At 36.6% G+C, this 16,603-nt stretch overlaps 2 protein-coding genes and 1 pseudogene across 2 annotated transcripts in view; 1 reads left to right on the top strand and 2 right to left on the bottom strand.

Annotated features, from left to right (window-relative positions):
- The window catches only part of LOC122986896 (NLR family CARD domain-containing protein 3-like), a 1,497,050-nt gene that overhangs the window by 1,172,962 nt on the left and 307,485 nt on the right, over positions 1-16,603 (top strand). The window lies entirely within an intron of this gene.
- LOC122986633 (interferon-induced very large GTPase 1-like) overlaps positions 1-16,603 on the bottom strand; it is a 79,350-nt gene that overhangs the window by 23,305 nt on the left and 39,442 nt on the right.
- LOC122986737 lies at positions 17-15,988 on the bottom strand (annotated as a pseudogene).

Here is a 16,603-nt window from a genome sequence, read left to right as displayed (position 1 = left end):
GGTGTCAAATGTTTGAAATTCTACATGTGATGGCTTTATGCATTAATTGTTTATTACTAAAGATATTTAGCCACATGATCTTTGTACATACAGTATATTATCACCATCACTTATCATTATACACATAACTATACTGTATATCAACCTGTAAAAAAGAAGAAAAAAAACACTGATAAAGCAAAACGTGTTTGTATCTTGTTTAATTCATTGTGTCAGAAGTTGAACATGATCAACAGAGCAGAAGATGCCACATTATTCCCACAGTTGGCTTGTTTAGACAATATTTAAACATGAGCTGAAAGGTCAGTTACAACAACATAAAGACTCTTATTCACTGACTTTTATCAAACACACATCAAAATATCAAATGTTTTACATGTTCTTATTAGAAATAAACTGTAAAAATATTAAAGAATAGTGATGACATGTTAGAAAACATCTGTTTCACATGAGCTTTGTTCTTCATCATCATCAGCATCAGCATCATTATATTTAGCACTTTATATTTGTCATTATGTACATAGTTGTGTTACAAGATGAATAAAACAAAAACTTTTGTACTTATTAAAAAGTAAAATGCAAAAATAAAAGAATACAAAAAATAATGTTTTTAAAAGATAACAAAACTGTTTTCTAGTCTTGTTCAACACATAATATCTAAAAGAAAAAAGTTACATTAACAACACATGAAATGACGTCTCAGTATTTGTTCATGAATCAAAAATGAATTTGCATCAACATGCAAACATTTGAACTGATGACAATTTATTTACTTTAATCTCCAAGAAAACATTAATAACTATTTTCATTTTAACATGTTACGTTTTGCAAGAAATGTTGAAGAATAAAATTATAAAAAAAAATGCAAAAAGTAGTAAAACATGTTACAAAACAGCATCTCATTATATGACCTTTGAACTACGTAGGCCTTCATCATCATCATCATCATCATCATCATCATCATCACATTGTATTTAAAAGAATAAAATAAACAAGAACAAAAAAGGTAAATATTTAAAAGTCTGAGTAATTGTTTCTGTGCTTTCTGCCTCTTTGTTACATGTTCAGCTTCAGAAAGGCACCAAAAGTCATTTGTATCAATATTTGTTATTGATTGACTGGTAGTAACCATCAGAAAACCAACTGCAAACACTGAATGAACCATGCTGACATCTTCATCATCATCATCATCATCATCATCATCATCATCATCATCATCATCATTATCTTGCACACTGGTTACTATTCACATAGTCACATATTAATATGAACAAAGAAGAAAAAAAAGAACAACAACAACAAAACTAATATTATAAATCATGACCTTTTTTTCATGTGGTCTTTGTAGAACATCATTATAATTGTCATCATCAGCATCATAATTGTGTATTTACATGTATGCAAATGAAACTTGAAAAAACAAAAAACTAAACATTTGTAATGATCACAAACCAAAATATAAAATAAAAACATAAAACATCATCTCTTTTTTACATGATCTTTGTTGTACATCATCATTTTCTTTATCATCATCATGAACACCAGTCATTAATCATGAGAGAAGAAAACAAAACATCTGTAATCTCCAAAAAATAAAAACACAAAATAATAAGTAAAAGAAATATTATAGAAAAAGTTGAACAGTCTAATATAATTATTTCCAGCTTTTCAACTTGTTCAACTCATCATTTGTACTTGGTGTAGTCTTTGTATGGATGCCACTCTCCTTCAGTGTCTGCATTTTTAAATCTACGTTCACTTTGTACATCAGTTGTACACAGTGTTTCAACCAGCTTATCACTGCCATCATAACTGCGTCCACTAAGACCTTTTGGTCGATGAACAGCTGCATGATGCTGCTTGTGATCTTTGCCTCCAGCCTCACAGGGAACTTTACAAAATGGACATTGTTCTCAACAACCAAACACTCGCTTGAAAAGCTCATCCTGTGGTTTGATTGGAATTTTGTTCAGAGTCTCAGTGATGTTTTCAGACTTTGAGAATTCCTCCTGAAGCTGTTTGTTCAAGTCTTCTATTGACATTTTGAGGCTTTTGATAAATGGATGACATGTGCTTTGGATTTGAAACAAGGTGGTTTTTTCATCCTCCTCTGAAATTGAGATGTCTTTAATCAAATACTTCCGCATGTTGCTGATGAGCTTTGTGATGCTTTCATTGTTGTCTGGCAGTTGAAAACCATCTGGTCCTTTTGTGGCCTGCTCTAAGGCTGCTGTGATCTTGTCAACTATCACCTTCAGATTCTCTTGTTTCAGTTTGCACAAAGTTTTGTTCTCTGACATTTGTTGCTGGATTTGCTGAAATATCCAATCCTTCACATATATTTCATAGTTACAAACGTACTTGACAAAACTGGCAAAGTCATCCTTTTGCAGCAACTCTTCCTGAATGTTGTACTGGAAAGAGGAGCGGGAAGTGAACTCTGCTGAATGACATCCTGTCAAAATTTCATCCACAATGTTTATTCCCAGAGATCTGTTGATGTACTCTTCCACAGCAGGTTTGATACAAAACTGGACAAAATGCTTTGCTTTACGCTGACAATCATCTCTGTTTGTATAAATCTAGAAAATCTGACAAGTACTGAGTCTTGTACTTCTGCAGCTGAATTTGAGGATCGTTATCTGACAAGAATTTTTGGTGCATTTTGAGGAATTCCCTTGAGGCAATGCCACACATGTGAAGTTTCAGGTCAATCTCAAACTGTGTATTTGTTTTGTGATGTTTGTGACTCTGATCAAGGGATTCATCCATTTTTTCAAGAAGCTCCCTTGTAAAAGAGTCATTGTAATCTGTGTTTGTCTTTGCTTTATCAAACACAAACCGTGTGCAAGACTCAATGACACTGTCAGCAAAGTTCTGCAGTTCTGCTTCTCCCCTCCACAGATATCCAGCCTTCTTCATCCAGGAGTCTGTATGTTCAGGTCTGGTTTTAAATCGATCCTTCCCAAATTCCTTCAGGTCTTTAATGTTTTGGAAGTTCTCATTAACATTCCGGTTTGAGAAATTTTTTCTTAACTGATTCAGGACACATGCTGCGATATCTCGCTCTTTCAGGCCAGACACATTTTTAGTGGCTTCAGTCCACATCTTTTCAAACTTCTGTGTCAGCTGTTCATCAGACAGTTTATCAGAGTTTTTACAGTCACTCAGGAGCTTCATGACCTCGTCTTCAACCCCGCCTCTGTATTTCTTCTGAATGTCTTGAGCCTTTTTTGAACTTATTTTCAGCTCAAGGACATAATCCAATTTATTGTTCACTGAATGTTTGATTTCCTTTGCGAGACTACTGACGCTGTTGAAAAAGTCAGTTTTGTATTTTTCTGTCAGATTTACATTCTGGTCTTTCTTTTTGTAGTAGTTTGTTAGTTTCTCCTTCATTTTTCTTTCTTCAGAGTATATTTTTTTTGACACCTCTGATTTTTTTGAATCAACCAAAATCCTCCAAGTTTGAATATCAGCTTCATTGTCAGAATATAAGATTTCCATCTCTGCCTCTATTTGCCAGGAGAGGATTTCTTTTCTGAACTGCCATTCCCATTGATTGAACTCTTTGCAAAGGTTGTCGTAGGCCTGAGCCACAAGAGTGTTTCTGAAACTAAAGATGACGTTCTCATATTTCACTGCTTTCCAGAGACTTTTCATCCATTCTAGAAACTCTGGGATCTGTGAGACGTCATTGCTTCGGTCTGTTTTCACTGTCATCAAAAGATTTTTCTTGAAATCTGCTACAGCTTCACTGTAACCTGTGTTCACTGGTGCCATCGGAGGGGTTCCATGCCAGAGTCCTGGGATGTTCCAGTGGTTTTTGTCCATGTCATAGTCCAGCACATCTGTGAAAGCTTTAATAGAAGGCTTCTTTTTTATTTCAGCTGCAATTTGTGTCATTTCATTGAGCTGCTCCAAGAGCTTCTTTCTATCTGTTATGGTATTTTCATGAGCTGAAACTCCAGAAACATTTTGATGCACGAAATGACAAACTGGCTTTTTACCAATATGTTTCATTCTCAAGAAGGCGTGAACTGCAATTTGCAGGACATCTTTCATTTCTGTTGAGTTCTCCATGGCGAGGTTGATAATGGTGACATCACTTAAACCAATCACAAAGGTTGCCAGCTGGTTGTTATACACATAACTTTCATCTAGTTCTGCCAAATCAGGAGATTTTAGACCCTCTGTGTCAATGAGAACTATAAATTCATAATTCAACTCATGTTTCATATCCTCTCCAACTTTGAGGAAAAGCATATAAGCTCCTCTTGTGCATCTGCCGCTGCTGACAGGAAACTGCACACCAAACATGGTGTTGAGGAGTGTTGACTTCCCTGAACTTTGAACACCCAGCACACTCAGTACTAACAGTCTGCTCTTCCCTCCAACCTTCTTGTGAAGCTCCGTCAGCACATCTGTCACCCATCTCTCTGGGATGTTGGAAGCATCTCCATCCAAGAGCTCTAAAGGATATCCATCCAACAGCATTTCAGCAGCCAAACCAGGGAGACGAGATATTTCATCAGCAGTGTTTCTTGAGCCAGAAATTGAGAACTCATAGATGAGTCCCATCTCTCTTATGTAATGCTCTACTCCTAAAGAGCTCTCCATCAAAGCTTGATCTAACTCTGCAATGAGATATTTATCTTTCTTCTCGCATTGCTCTTTGAATTTTTTGCGCAGCTCAGACAGTTTCCTCCGTGAATGTGTGTTAAACTTGAGTTTCATCCACTTCAAGAAAAAATCTCTTTCTTCTTTGTCACTTGTGGATAAAGTTTTAATAAAACTCTCCATTCCTTTGGACAGTTTTTGTTTGCTTTGTTCCTCCATAATCTTTTGTTTTTCTTCCTGTAGCTGGCATTTATACTCTTCAATGTCTGAGTCACCAGATTTCAATCTGCACTCCTCCTTCTCTAACTGTGATAATCTTTTCCACTTATTTCCCTGCAAAGGAAGTTGTTCTTTCTTGTAGTCTGGTATACTTCGCCCCTCAATGTCAACCATGATCTCCTCAACTGCTTTCTTTTGTTTTTCACTTGTCCTTTCATCCACAGATAGACCAAGTTCAACAGCTTTTCCAACCATATTGACAATGTTCAATGTGGGAGTTTCTTCTGGCAGTGAGGTCTTGATGGCTGCACAAAGATCCTTTGAAAACTCTGCAACATTTACCTTTGAGTCTTTGATTTTCACGCTGCTTTTTGGTAGCTCTAACTCATTCAGTGTTGTCTTGACAGACATCATGTCCTCTCTAGAGTTGTCCTTGCGATTAACAACAAAGAAGAGTTTGGATTTCACATCTTGAAGAGAAGTCAGAATCTTGTGCTCATTTTCTTCAACTTTGTCCAGGAACACAAAGGTAGCAGTTGACACTTGAAAAAGAAACTTGAATTGTGCGAGTGACTCACAAATGTCTCCTCTCAAATTGGCAAAGGCAACTGGTCCTGGAAATATGTCAAGATTTTCTTTGCCACAGGGAAGGTACCAGCAAACCTCGACTAAACCATTGGCAATTTCCCTTTTAAGTGTTCCTCCTTTCATATCTCTGTGTATGAAGATGTCGTGATTCTGTTGGCCGCTGCTGAGAACATGATTCAAAACCTGCGACTTGGACAAACTACAGTTTTTCAGCCTCACAAAGGTAAAGAATGGTATATTTGCTTGGACAATGTTGTCTTCAACAAATCCTCTTGATTCAGACAAATCATGTGGACACCACTCTTTGACGATGTCTCTCAGAGCCCACAGCATCAGGGAACACTGACTGTTATCACCATGAGGCAACAGCAGTGGGACAGAAAACTGGCACATTGACATCTTGAGGGCCATTTCCTGTTGCAAGAAGCTGTCAGCACAAAGAAAGAGTGCGACTATGAGGTCGAGAGGGTTAACCTTGTTGTCTGCAGAGTCATCTGCAGTGAACAGGCCAAAGTCACTGTTTCCCTCATCATCATCATCATCATCATCATCATCATTGTTTGATAGTTGTGTACAGTTTCTGTATCTTGTGTTGATTTGAAAGAGTTTCCTGAGAAAGCACCATGGTATTTTCTCCAGTGATTCAACAGTTTCATCATAAATGCTGTTTTTGTTGATTTCCAGAAGAGACTGAAGAGTGAGCTTGTTGGGATAAAATTTCTTCAGTCCAAGTTTGGAGAGAAAGTTGAAAAAGACTATGAAAGAGAAAAAAAGATCACTTGTAAAAACAAGAAAAATTAACAGAAAAATGAGTAACCCTCTATGACTTAGCATGTTATATAACATTAATTTTATTTGTATGCTATTTTTAAATGTGTTTCCAGTATTGTATTGGCATCTATGGAGGACCTGATTTGATTCAGTTCTGCCTTGTGATTACTTTGTGGAAAACAGGCCCAAGATTGTGTTTTTTGTGAAATATCTTGTTTTCTGAATCATTGATGTCTTTAATTAACGTGTGTTATGAAATGTAGTTGTGTTTCTGGTTCGTAACTGTGTTTTGTTCAATGTTGCTCTTCAGGGTTTATTCTTATTACAGTACAGAAAATCAGTTGCATTGGCCAGTGTCAATTTAATGTATTCACTACCATGTTTTCAAAATACACTTACACAACACGTAGTTCCAACCGAGCAATCTGATTGGTCAACTAGACATTTAGAACGTGCTCAAATCAGCATAACAGCAACACCTAGCCTTGCTCAAATGAAAAAAGCCTCATCACTAAAAATATTACTCCGCCATTCATTAGAACTACAGACCGTGACGTCACGCTAACAACAACAGTCACTTCTGGGTAGACGACTGGTGGTTGATTTGAATTGCTGAGATATGTGAACTTGGCAAACTTGTTTTTTTCTGTTGTCATTTTCAGCCGTAACTGTAACGTTTAAAGATATTTAGTTAAACGTGATGGTCTGACATATGTAACAGTGTTGCTTTGCTAGTGTCTTTGGTTTGTTTTGTTTTGTGAGGGGATCTGCGGTGAAAACCCGGAGCAGACTTTTGAGTTGTCTGAGACTGTGGGACGAGTTACACACACACACACACACACACACACACACACACACACACACACACACACACACACACCGATGTGGCTTTGCTTGGTTGATTTAATCATCTATTGAACATTGAACTTGAGTTGTACTGGTTTTTGATGACGTCTTTTTCATTGCTACTTGCTATTTATTATTTATTTATTTATATTTATTGTATTTATTGTTTTGTGTGGTTTGACTGAGCTATTTCCAACTATTTTCTATGAAGTAACAAACCCGTTACAACACACACACACAGTCATGTCGATGAGGCCCTCTGACACGGCTAAGTCATCCAAAAAACTGAGGAATTCAATACTAACATACTATCGTCTCATACTATCCTGTGATTATTATTTGTTATGTGAAGGATTACTTCAGGCCATAGCGCTCACATATCTGTTTCACTTCTTCATGCAAATGTCTGAGTGTACTGTGTGTTGAAGCTATGATTACGTTTTGAATAACTTCTTATTGAATTGAAATTTTATTCAAACACCACATGATTGGACACTTTTTGGTGACAAAATGTGCTTAAATCATAAAACACAGAATTTGTGAAAAAAATCAAACAGAATCTGGAAAACATTAAAACAGAGCTCATAAGGCCCTACATGACCTCTACTGAGAACACTTTTTTTCCATTCAGTGGAAAACAACTTATTTAGACTTCCAGACATTACTTAGTGTAATGATAGTGTTTCAGTGTGAGTCTGATTTTATATTTAATTATTTTGAATATGAGGATGCATTGTGCATGTATGTAATTTATTCATGAATTAATTTATTTATTTGACTCTCTTTAGCTCAAATCTATATAAAAATATTTAATTAAATATAGACTTGTATATCTAAAAACTGATTATTACAAACAAAAAGTAAGCAATTAGGCTTTTATTAATTAGTTATTAATAAACGTTTTAGTTATCATTAGTTTTTTATTCATTAAACTTGAATTTGAAATTGACCATCAAGAAACTGTAAAATCATTACAGGCTGCTATGACACGTTTCCTTTTGTTGAGACATTTAGTCTCAAGTGGGTGTTTGTTTGAATTTATCTCAGTATTAACATCTATATCAACACCATCTTCACCTCCACCTGCTTCACTCTGAACTGATGCTGCTCCGTCTTTCTCTCTCTCTCCACCTGTTGCAGTGACTTGTGTTTATTTTTTGCAAATTTGATTTGTCTCATCACTTCATCTCCTTTTTGTTTCCTTTGAACATTTTTGTTTCATACTAATGTATCAATAATTACATTACACTGAAGATCATGGTATCATAATTCTACGATAATTACATTAATATTTTGAGTTTATCTCAAACATTGGAGTTGAACTGTGGCCAAAGTAAATATTTTATAACAGAGTTCATGTTATCATTTCTTTTCTGGTGATTTCACATTAATCCCATTGTTGAACTGCATCTATGAGTTCTCCTTCCTGGTTCAGACCTTCATAAATGTCTCTTGGTTAAAACTAAATCTACTTCAATAAATGTAGGTAATGTGAGTGGAGTGTACCTGTAGGCTCTCGTCCATCTGTGTCCATTGTAGTCGAGGTCAGTGTTTTCTCTTCATTCCCCTGCTCTTCAGAATCTAGACACACAATTATGTATCATCTTTTTGTTTGACAGAACCAGTCCATCTTAAAAAATATATAAAATGCAATCCATTAGTGCGTCAAAATACCGCACATATTTCAAATCATCACTAACTAGATACAGTTATGATCAACTTCAAATTATATTGCGAAAAAATGCTTTGTGTCACATTTCAATACAAAACAGTCAAATGGTTCCAGCATACTGAGGTTCACTGACACCTGACATCAGACTGCAGGAGACTCTGGGACTGTCTCATGCATCTGTTGTATTTATACTTGATGTAGAAATCAAAAGTATTTGATACAACTGAACAACAGGTTTCTATTTACCTTTATCTCGGGTTCTGAGGAGGAGTGCAGTGAAGAGATATCTCAAAACACATTAACTGTGATAAGTTATGTAACAAGTTATGTTGAGAATGTGGGGGATAGTCAACTCCAGCATATCTGTAAATTTATTCTTAAGCAGGTGTAAACAGCCATGATTAATCATCAGTCTGTTTAATCACTGCTTCACTTCTTTGTAGTTATCAGGACTTTTTTCACATATTTCAAATCATCACTAACTAGATACAGTTATGATCAACTTCAGATTATATTGTGAACAAATGCTTTCTGTCACATTACAAGTTCAATACAAAACAGTCAAATGGTTCCAGCATACTGAGGTTCACTGACACTTGACATCAGGCTGCAGGAGACTCTGGGACTGTCTCATGTATCTGTGATATTTATTCTTGATATAGAAATCAGAAGCATTTCATACACCTGAACAACAGGTTTCTGTTTATAAATTAATGGCAACTCTGCTGCCAGTTCTTTACCGTTTTTGTTGGAAAAATCTATAACAGTATAGGCTGGCTGCTTACTAATCCACAACAGTTTGTTTTCTACGTCACACATTAAAATAAAATTCTGGGTGTTGGGTAGTTGCCAAGTTTCCCTGGAAGTAGATCCTTATGCAGTTAGCTACAATAGCTAATGCAGGGACATCATTTCTGTCATTATTTTCAGTCACACTGAGATAAACATTTGAAATATTGAATCATGAATCATAACATCTAATGATTAAAACTCTAACTTTTCAAATACTGTGCTGTGAGTCCGGCCTGTCAATCAAACATGCCATTAAAGGCGCAAGTCCCAACGAAACGAATGTGGCAGCAGTAAATAAGCCCATAATTAATTAATGACATTGCGACATCTAGTGGTGAAAGCTAGACGTCAACCTAAAGACCTTAAAATAAAAAGGTTGGAGTTGCATTTAATTTATATGGAGGCTCTTTTTTGGACTCTTTTTTGTGGCATAGCAAAAAATGTGAAAAGCAGAGTTTTAACTGAGCTAAACATCCCTGTATTAAACCGTTTTCATGTCCTAACAGTCCTATGCAGGTTTTGACCCCAGTAGTTTCTTACAATATAGTGATATTAAATTGGGTCATATTGTCATGGACCACCGCCATGTGACATGCACAGAATTTCAAACCAAGATGAAACAAAAGAGAAAAGGTCTCAACTACCAAATAATTATTTATTTTTCACATAGAGGTGTTTGCTTTTGCCCACATTATTCCTAGTCAGGGGGGAAATGTGCGTCCATCTGTACTCAGGGATGACCTAACCTTGAACTAAACAACCATGAAAAACTATTATCTTCACAGGGGGGCTGGGCTCTAAGAACACAGCAATAATAATAATGTTGATAATAAAACTACTTTGAGACTGCACAGCATACAGTGCATTTTCTGCTGAATGATAGATTGTTTAAAGCTGACCTTTACCACTTGCATCATTCTATTGACACTCACCCTTGCAGCCAGACTGTGGTGTTGGTGGAGTGTCCTCTACTTCTGCACTGTGTAGATCAACAAATGAATCTTCATCACTGACGTCCTTAACAAACAAGAATAAGAATATGCATGTTCAGGTGTGTTAAATGAACCCATCCACTAATTAACTATTTTGTAATTTTATTTAAATTTATCTTCTGAAGATGTACAAGGAGCAATTTACCTCCATTGTTGATTTTATTACCAAAGTATTATAAATATCCCACAAAGTTTAAAATACAATGCTGCCTGCTTGACTATGGACCAAAACCAGAAAATCCTAGCACAAACCCGACCCAGAACCACTGCACACATGGACATATATGGACCATTTATACCACTGGCGGACTCGGGAAGGGGGCAGGGGGTCAACCACCCACTCCCCCCACCCCGACCCCCACCACCAACCCACCCCAGTGCCCCTGAGGACAAAAAAGTATCACAAAAGTGTCCTCTAAGATGATCCTACTGTAAAGCAAACCATATAAAATGCCCCCTAAGGTGCCCACGCAAAGGAGGAAACATACCAAAGGGTAAATCAGGATTAAGTGCCCTATAGAGTGTCTCTCTATATGTGACAATCTGGAATTAAGTGCCCTGTAAAGAACAGCCACAAGATGTAATGCAGTGTCCTATAAGTTGCCATTATAATAGGGGTGAGCTGGAGCTTCTGTACGGGTGCCCTTCTAGTTCCCATAAGTCTAACATACTCAAGTGCAGAACTGGGTGTTCTTTCAATGAAAAAAAGGTATTTAGTGCCCTGTAGGGTGCCACCAAGTGTGAGAAAACATGATGCCATGATGAGTGCCCTTTTAATGAACAATTAAAATGGTGAATGTGCCGTATAGGGTGTACTATATATGAGAAAAACATTGTGAAGTTCCTTTCCACTGAAGAACATGAGATACTGTGCTCTTTAAGACGCCCTTATGATCAAGCAAACTGGCCATTAACTGGCTGACATCATTCCATTCAGTTGATTTTGGTACAGTACTACTCAGTAGTTTGCTCAGTCACACCCCCTTTAGATTGTTCCATTGCCTTTAAGTCAGTACAGTCTGAGTTGCCAGCAACAACTGCATCAGTCCAGTGATTATTCTCCAATCTGAAGGTGATCAAGACCCAGTTTAGAAACAGATGTGGAGAAAGAAGGTTCTCAGATCTTCTGTTGTTCATTGAGAGGAACATCACAACTGACCATAACGAGGTCATTAACATTAACAAACTCATGGCCAAAAGAATTCTCCTTTGATTTCACCAATCTAGCGGCTGAAAACAGCTAATTCTCAAAATGTTAATAGTTCCATGTTTTTATTACAGATGTGTCTGAGAAATAAACATTTAAAACTTTACCCATTCAGAGATGTTTGCAAAATTAATGTTTAAAAAATCCTTTTTAATACAGAGGTGTTGTTTTCCTTAGATCCTGAATCACCCTATAAAATGTTCATTGTAATTGGAGATGTAGCTTTTTTACCAACATGCATCATCGCTCTCTGCTGAAGGGGCCCATTGGGTGTCCTTTATATTTTTTCGCCCCTGCACCTCAGACAGCCTGAGTTCACCACTGATCTCTACACTTGCTAATCTTGTACAGTGTCATGGGAGGCTGGAGTCTGTCTACCATGCAGTAACAGGAAGGGAATATGATACACGCTGCATCATGAACAGGAGGCAGGTTACACCCACACACATAAACATCCACATTCACACTCACATTAACCGGAAACACCGACAGGCCGTAGCAAATTCACTGACATGTTGGACTGTAGGAGAAAACTGGAATGGTTTTACATTATTATCCAACTCACAACAATCATTTATCCTAGTCAGCCTTTAAATATCAAGGGTTTGAAATGTATCACTGATTAGCTGTGTCCTTGCAAATACAAAACACCCATAATATTTTTTTAACAAGGCACTTTAGTAAATATGATAGAATATAATAGAATACAGTTCATGAAATTACCAATTTGTCGTGTGCAGACTTTATTGTTAATGTGTTCTTTGAGGAAAGAAAATAAGCTGCATTCAATTACCACAGCACCCAGCACCCCTCTCAACCTGTAAAAATAGGATCGCATTTGCTCTTTATGTTTTAAATTTGCCTGGTGATTCTTGTGAATACTTAAATTGTTTTAAATCCAACAAATATATGAGAATTTCATCTAAACTGTGACCTGTCTTTCTGCTGAACTTGTGAAACATCTGCAGTATCGGACTATACATGTACTATCATCTGTATATAGCGACCGAATGAATGCACATAAATCATTGAAATCACCACATCAACAATAATAATGTTTTCCTTAATATCTCCGATTCATGGGTATGTCATCAATTATTTGTTGCCCTGCCCAGATCTGGTGATAAAGACACTGAGACTATGTGAATAAAAGCAGTTAAACAAATCAATATCTGACCCAGAATCCAATCCAAATCAATAACCAAAGCCAGAGCCACGTACATGACCACATATCAGACCACATACCCAACCAATTTACTTAATTCACTTTTCCTGTCCGTCTTTTTTTGTTTGTTTGTTTGTTTTTGTTTTTATTTCTTTGTTTTACTTCTTCCCTCCCCGCTCCCTCTCATTCCAATTATACATATATATCATCAATATGTATCATGATAGGCTAATTATTGTTGTTTAGAAACTAAATATCTTTATCATTATTGTTATTATTATTATTATTATTGTTATTATTATTATTATTATTATTATTATTATTATTATTATTGTTATTATTATTATTATTATTGCTATCACTACTATTATCATTTATGCCAGATACTATGAATTACACTATTATTATTGTTGTTGCTGTTGATAATAATAATAATAATAATAATAATAATTATTATTATTATTATTATTATTATTATTATTATTATTATTATTATTATTATGTCATATTTGCAGGGCGGTGGGGGGTGGAGCCATGCGGGGCGTGGGGCGAGGGGGGCGCCCGCCTCCTTGCCCTCCGGAGGTAGCTGGCTGTGGTACCTCCACCCCTACCCCTCTTATAGTAAAAAAAAATCTATGGTCACCTTCCACTGGACAAACTCTCTCCCAAAGGGTCTGAGAGTGGTCCAGCTGGACTAGGTTTGGACCGTCTCCAAAACAGACAAGCAAACAAACAAACAAATACTACAGGAGGAATACCCCTTAGCTGGTCTCAGCTGGTCTGGTCCCTGGGCTGTGGCTGTGTTGCTGGGGGGGGGGGGGGGGGGGCTCTGTGTGTTTGGCTCCACCCCCCATATCCATATTAATTTAAGTTAATTGATATAAACTCAAATAGATATAAATTGATATAAATTAATATAAATATCTAATTATTTAACCCATTTTGTATTGTTATTGTGGCTGCCTCTGCCACTACCGCCGCCACAGTATACTATCAAACAAGACTATTATCATTATTACATTATATTGTTGTATTGTTATTATTATCATTATTATTAAAATAATTATTGGCGCTCTCACTTTTTCTTTCTCCCCCTCCCTTTCTCCCTTCCTCTCTCTCTCTCTCTTCTTTTCTCACTTTCATTCACCCACCCCCCCCGCCCCCCCTTCCCTTTTCCCACAATCAATCCATATTGCTTAGTTGTTTTCTGTTTTACATTTACTATCTTTTTCATTGTAATATGATGTTGTCATTGCTGTTGTTTGTCATTGTTTTTGAAGCTTTGAATAATCTTTGCGTCTTTGCGTCACCTTTCCAAAGAACTGTGCTGAAATCTCTGCAGTCTCATTAGCATCCTGAGAGGGATTCAGAGAGGAGGAAACTCAGAAGAGAGACGCTTCTGTCTTGACTCAATTCTCATCTGATCTCAAGCTGGAAAGTCAAAACTGTCATCATCCGGGATTATTTCAATCTCCTTGGCAACCAGAAAAAGTCGCTGATATGGATCCATTCCTAACGCTTCTCTGTGAATAATATCAAAAAGATGGGCTTTGCACGAACACAAAACTGCTGTACGCTCGTGTATGTGTGTATTTGCGCGTGCCTCTGCATGTGTGCATCAGAAAAACCCGCAGGAAAGTTGATGAAGTGATTTTCTTAACGGTAGCACACAAGAGCGTCGGCTGCCTGAAAGCATCTGGTAGGTGATGGGATTCTCTGACCATTAGACTCACTCGCCCAAGAATATTATTATTATTATTATTGATTTTGATCTTGAGCTACAGCCTATTGAATACACTGACTTGTTTTTTCAACAGCTAACAGCAGTAGTGGGAGCTATCGTTCAGCAGTAATGACATCATTCCACAAGGATGCCTTCTCCCTCCTAAACGGGCGCTGTAAATACATTTATTTATTTATTTCACAGGCGAGTTCGACAGGGGAGAGGAGATTACCTGTCGAGATTATGCCAGATGACTAATGCTTGTTTGGGCACTGTGAAATAATGCGCATTTGATTTAATGACTAAAATGAATCGCTTCTCTGCAACTTGCAACTTCAAATAGCTTTTTCGGAGGCTGGTGGGGTTGGAAGGAGTGGGCTAAGATGTCTGAATTTCTAAACACAGTGAAGATTAAAAGACAGAAAGAAGCTAAATAGACGTATACTTCATTTATTATTGACAGTAATATCTTGTTCATGGACACGTCCCTGAAGAAAATATGAATATGAAAATGACTCATACATATGAAAATGAAGACAAAATGTATGAGTCATATACGTTGTAAAATATGCAATTTAAGAGGGCTGTATATGAGCTTGCACTATTATGGCCATTTTCACACAGATTTTTTTTACATTATATTTATACTTTATGCTATGTAAATGCGACTTTAGTACCACATATAATTTGTTTTGTAGTGTAAGTACAGTGTTGTATTAAATCCATATGAATGGACATAATTTTAGACAGAACACAGCTGAAAATGTTGCAGCAAATATGATTTTTCTCATGTTGTAAAACCTAAAAAGCCTTCTTTAAGTGTGTTTTATTTGGATCCAGACTGTTCTGTCTAAAAAAGAAAATAAAGGGAAGGAAAAAAATCAATATCTGATCATCTGAGAAAGAATTGGGATCGATCATAGTGAACCAAAGTAAAATCAGGTTTGTCAATAAAAACACTGAAAACAGTTTCAGAAAAACATTTTCTCTGTGCATGATTCAGCAAATGCTAGGCTGAGGTTGTCACAACATGCCAAGGTTGAACAGGAGGAGCCCTCCGTATCACATTAATGATAATTAATAATCCATTGTACAAATAGCTGTGCGTTGTTCAATTGTTTTTCTCCCATCAGGCACATAACAGAAAAACCACTGACAAAATAAAAGTATAACCCACCTTTGTAGAAGAGATTCTCCCATGTTAAAAATACATTCTTCTATCCAGGAGTTGGTTTCAGTCATGCAGTCTTCAGTTGTTAAGGCGTCTATCTGTCCTGCGGATGGAGTCAGCATCTCCCTGCATGTACCAAGGTGGTCCTGCATCACAGCCCTTTTATTCTGTTGTGAAGCTACTTTCACTTTTGGTTTGCACATAATGATCATGTGGTTTCTTGGAAACAGAACGTCCATTTACAGTAAATCACCTGATAAAACTTCAACCCGTCTCAGTGCACAGAGTTGTTTTCTCTGCTGTGTTGCAGAATTAAGACAATTTAGGAAAACTATGTAGAGACCATGAGAATCACAATCATCTCAGTTTCTCCATAAAATTAAGTTATGGTGCAGTGTAAGATATTAATCAAAAAACTCTTCAGACATTTTAAAATACATTTATTTTGCAGAAGACTACAACATAAATGAAAAAAAACATTCAGATTTATCCTGAATCCTTAAAAAGTACTGTTTGGACATGAATGAATTTTTAAGTAATTAAGTCAAAATGAAATTGACTAATTAATATAGGCCACTCAGAATTTCGGGGCGGCTGCCTGTGTCAATTTCCAGGCCACCTCCATCAAAATCAGGGTCCCCCCCTAAAAAGTCTTAGAAAATTAAAAATTTTTTTCTAATTCAAGGTCCAAAAATGTCTTAAATGTCTTCATCTTTAAGAGGGGAGGCATTGAATTATAAGGATATAATTATGAGGATAAATACTGTGACGTTTCTAATTAATCTACTTAATGCTTTCAGACAGAAAATGAGTTTATGTTTGCATGGTTCTGTAACC

The sequence above is a fragment of the Thunnus albacares genome, chromosome 1, assembly GCF_914725855.1.
Source record: "Thunnus albacares chromosome 1, fThuAlb1.1, whole genome shotgun sequence".
Taxonomy (NCBI): Eukaryota; Metazoa; Chordata; class Actinopteri; order Scombriformes; family Scombridae; genus Thunnus; species Thunnus albacares.
This window is presented reverse-complemented; position numbering and strand designations above follow the sequence as displayed.